Consider the following 5,327-nt stretch of genomic DNA (forward strand, 5'->3'; position numbering starts at 1 on the left):
ATATGACATTTCTAACATTTGGAAACCTATGAGATAGATTTTCATTGCACTTTACAGAAGTTGGAAATAAAGTACAGAAATTGAGCAACTTACCCAAAATCACATACTTGCCACTCCGTTGTCTATTGTGTAATAGTATTACTTTTCAGTAATTTAAATACAAGTCTTGATGACGATGAACAATTCATATCTACATTCTGTGGAAATGTTCCACAACATCAAGTCAATATTATTACATGCAGATATCTTGAATACTACAGGAATCTTAGAAAGTTTGAAGAATACATCAAAAAGTCTGGTGAAGTTGCATTGCCTTGGGGAGTCAGACCCCAAGTGGATTTTTCCTCCGACAAATCATTGCCCTTTCTATCCCTTAGTCTCCTTATGTATAAAACATGAATATTATTTTCATATCTGCCTCAAAGATGTGCTGTGAGAACTGAGAATTTCTTGATGTGGTAGAAAAGTGCTTTGGGCTGTTGCGTTTTGTTTTGATTTTAATGTCTTGAGAATAAGAAATATAAGAAGAGGTGGGTTTTCTCACAAAGCTAAAGCAGCCAATGTGGAGGGCTCCTCATTTTCTTGGGTTCTTCAAAGGTTGCACGAGTTCCCCATGGGGGAAGTGAGCAGAGGCAACCTAGGCAGCCTAGGCACCACCCTCCATGCCCTCCTGGTGGCTGCCCTGGCATTGGTACAAGGCACATTGCTACCATTACCTCTGCCAATGCTGGGTCTTAGCAACAGGCAATCCCTGTTGGTCCATTGAGCACCGAGACCCTATCTGGGTTTTCCAGGACTGAAGCTGGGGAGGAGAGCACTGCAATTGATAGATCTTAGTCTTATTGGACCAGCTGCAGTGACTTCAGCTGTGGTGACAGGGAGAGGGGAAGGGAGGCAGGGGTGAACAGACCTAGCAAGGTCAAGGCTGGAGTTCTCCAGGGTTTGCCCTCTGGCAAGGAGCATCTTGGGAGCAAAAAACTGAGGCAAACGTTATAGAGTAGGCATCACCAGCAGGAGTCAGTAAGCTGAAAAACGAATTCTAGTTTATTCTAGTATTTTATTTACAATTAAAAATAATTGTGAACAGCCACACTAGAGGCAAGACTGAATTGTCTTTCTAATGTCTCAATAGAAAATAATATTATAAAATCTCGGTCGTATTTAAAGAAAATTTTTTTAACATTTATTTATTATTGAGAGACAGGGCATGAGCATGGGAGGAGCAGAGAGAGGGGGAGACACAGAATCTGAAGCAGGCCCCAGGCCCTGAGATGTTAGCACAGAGCCCGACACGGGGCTCAAACTCACGAACTGAGCTGAAGTCAGACGCTTAACTGACTGAGCCACCCAGGTGACCCCAAAATCTCGGTCATATTAAGAAGTAATCAAAGAGTATTATGTTAAAAAAAAAAGAAGAATTTTAGGGCATGTCAGTTAATAATAAAGTTAATATTAATACTGTGATTTTTTTGGTATATTTTTAATGTGTGGTATTTGTCAACTCTTTGAAATGTGAAACTTGAGACACCTGGGGTGGCACAGTGGGTTGAGCATCCAACTTTTGATTTCAGTCATGATCTCAGGGTCATGGGATCAAGCCCCGTGTGGGGCTCTGTGTTGGACATAGAGCCTGCTTAAGATTCTCTCTCTCTCTAAAAAAAAAAAAGTGAAACTTGTGATCAAGGGTTCTAAAAAACACTCGATTTTGTATTCACAATTTTACGATTTTTTTCTTAAATTTGCATAAAATTCAAACTGTATAAACTTTAGGCTCATAAAGCCTGGAAAGGTCTGGATAGAGCATACATTCATTGTGGAGTGAACAACTGTTCTCTAAAAGTCCAGATCTAGAGTTTTTACTGTCACTCATAGAACACCTGAGACATCAAGTAACCAAGAGACTTGGTCGGTGGGGAAGAGTAGAAGTGCTCCTGATAACAGACGCCCAGGTGTCAGTGGGCCAGAACAAACTCTGCTCTGTCCAGGAGTATGGGGGAGACTTGCACACGGGCCGTGGCAAGTTTTGGTCTTCCGCTAAGAGCGGTGGGAAACTGTGAGCAAGCCTGAAGCAGGGGAAGAAGTACTCAGGATGAAGAGACAAGTGTGTGAGCAGGGAGACCCCCTAGCAGGGGGGAAATGGTGATGCCTTGCACCAAGGTGATGGTTCTTCAGGACTCCCACCGCACTGTCATCAGGTGGAATCACCCTGAATGCTTCGGGGCAGACGTTCCCCAGAAATCCCTGCTCAGTCAGTTGACTCCTGGGTCTGCAGCCAAGTGCTATAAAAAACCCTGGGGGAGGGGAGGGGGACTTCTTGCATCCTCTAGGCTTTCCGATTAATCATTTAGGTGGGAAACCGAAGCCTGTTCAGGTAAAAAGATACGTGAACTCCAGGTCAGGATCACAACCCTGTCTAAATATATGACATTCTTTCCCCTGCAGGATGGCAGGGGTTGGAGGAAGGGAGGGGATGGGCAAAAACAAATTATTTTCATTCAGTCATTGTTTCCTAGCAACCAAAAAAAAAAAAAAAGGCATGTGTTTTCCTGATGTCTGTGAGCACCAGCTCAAGACGATGATGTTCAATGCTCCAGCACGCCTCCAGAAGCAGGGAGAGAACAAAAGCACCAGAATCCGTCTCTGGTTGGTAAGAGATTCTGAAAGGGGAATTTATTAAGGCTGGGCACCTAATAGAACACAATCTGAGAGTCCTGTATCATAGCTATAGGGGTGCAGGGAGGGGATCTGCATGGAGTATACAGATATTTACAGATATTCAGGGCATGATATTCTTACAGAGTATGTGGGCTGTGACTTCTGGGGGGTTTCTTTCTATGAAACAGCTAATGCCTGAGACAGCTAACATCTTTCCATTAGACCCTTTGTGTGTATTTCCAGCCAGAGTCTTGGTTTTTGTTAAAGCTCTGTAGACAGAAAAGAAGAATGACTGGCTGAATTCAAATTTAAACCAAATAGTCTATGCAAACGGCCCCCTTTCAACCACACAGAGCTACTCAGTGTACGAAGTCACTGAACTCTACAGCTAGAAGGGACCTCTCCAATCATTCAATGACTGTTTTGCAGAAGAGGAAACAGAAAAACACAGAGAGATAAATTCACTTGTCCAAGGTGACACAGCTAGCTGATAGCCTTACTAGGTCTTTGGACCTCCTGGGGGTGAGGCTCGCTCATATTTTTAAGATTTAAACCTTTGTTTATTATGCCACGTTGAATGGCGTTGGGGAGGGTGGTCCAAGGGGAAGTTATCACAGTGGGCAAGAAATGCATATTTTATAATTTAAGTCTGAAATTCTAAGGGTTGGCTCAGAATTACAAACAAGAATGGGTTAAAGCAAATGCTAAGTCTTTTGCTTTTTAAAAAAGCATCAAAGCTAAGGGAGCCTATCTGCCCCCTTGTGAACGAATTGAAATAAGACAAATGTTCAGCCGACAAATGCGTTTCCAACTCAGTGAATTAGAAGAATCATAATTTGTGCTAGCCTTTATGAAGTTTCGAGTGGTAGAGTGAAAAATGCTCTTGGTGATATTAACCAGGCTCATCATTTTTTAGACAACACCTGAGACTGGAATGCAGAAGACCCAAGAAGCTTGGTCACGGCCATGCCAGTCAGTCAGTGGTACAGCAGACACTACATCCTGGCATCTGGCCTCCCCCGTCCAGTGCTTTTCCTTCTCTCGGTTATGAGGTCCCCTCTCTGGCTTATAGTATTCTCTCCCACTTGACTCTCCTAGAGAGCTATATTACTGTCTATACAGTTCATTCATTTCCTGTGGAATGTTCCTACTTTGTTCCCCCCCTTTTATCTTTTCCACATCCCATCCAAGACTGAAGCAGATGCAGTGGCAGCAAGAATGGTCCAAAATAATTAATTTGGTCTGGTGAAGAATTCATGTAAATTAAGGACATCCTGTCTTCTCTCTGCTTATTGTTAGAGAGCTGAATCAAATCAAGCATCATGTTTAATGTAGTTTACAGACTACATTTTTTCCCAGAAGTTTCTAAAGTTTTATTCAAACCGTACTTAGGGTGGCAATTTAAAAACACATGCACAATTTCAGAAGCACAGAGGGTAATATGATGAACACCTATATATTCATCTTCCCAGAGTCGACAAATGCTAACATTTTTTTATATTCGTTCTCAGGGTTCTCCAGAGAAACAGAGCATATATGTATATATGTATAATGTATATACATGTACAAGAGAAATTTACTGTAAAGAATTGGCTCACATGATCGTGGTGGCTTGGCCAGTCCAAAATCTGAAGGGGTAGCTGGCAGGCTGGAGACTCGGAGGAGAGTTCTTCTGGCAGAATTTTTTCTTATTTGGGAGGAATCAATCTTTCTTCTATCCAAGCCTTCAACTGATTGGATGAGGCCCATTCACATAATGGAGGGTAATCTGCTCAACTCAAAGTTGATCGATTTAAGCGTCAATCTCATACAAAAAATACCTTCACAGAAACACCCAGCATAATTTTTGACCAAATATATGGGCACTGTGGCCCAGCCAAGCTGACACATAAAAATAACCATCACAATTTGCTTTCCATCTTGTTTAAGAAATAAAACATTGTGGACATAGTTGATATTCTACTTAAACCTCTCCTTAGATGTCCCATTTAAAAGTGATGATTTTTTTTTAATAAACTCCTTTTTGTGACCTCAAATGCCTTCTGATGCCATCACCTAAACTCCGGTTTCTGGTTCAATGTGGAGATAAGAATTGAAGACATGGCCTCACCTTTGCCATGATGATGTATTCTTTCCAGGCCCTACCGGCCATAGGAAGTTGTACACAGGTTGTATAGAAAACTCCATTATGAGCCATTGTACCAAGGTGGATTCACTGGGAGTCACTGTGTGGAATGCACACAGAACTCACATGTTCAGATCACAGCATGTTTGGATGTTTCTGTCCAAATAGTCTCATCTACTATTACATGAGCCATGACTATTTTACTTGCTTATTTATTGCAAGGATAAGTAAATGGTGAATGTTGGGAAACTTGGAAAGAATAAGAGGTGTCAGACAAATTCAAGGTACAGTGCACCTCCCTCCCACCCCCAAGCCAGTTTAATTCCAACCTGGAACTGGCTGGATAAGAGGCCTGAGCTCTGCACACTCCCGGATCCCTTCCAGAGTCTAGGACTCCATGACTGGTATTTGGAGTGATAGCATCCCTAACTTAAATTCTCTCTGATTTGCTGCTGTAGCTTGTAAGCTCAAAGAGGCTGACTCTTCCCCAAGGATATCAGGGGCAGTGTAAGCTACAGATATCTGCTCATCTGGACAAGGCTTAATC

This window comes from Lynx rufus, unplaced genomic scaffold (genome assembly GCF_022079265.1).
Source record: "Lynx rufus isolate CCGP_SWC_20201006 ecotype Redwood Valley unplaced genomic scaffold, mLynRuf1.p SCAF_2, whole genome shotgun sequence".
NCBI classification, from domain to species: domain Eukaryota; kingdom Metazoa; phylum Chordata; class Mammalia; order Carnivora; family Felidae; genus Lynx; species Lynx rufus.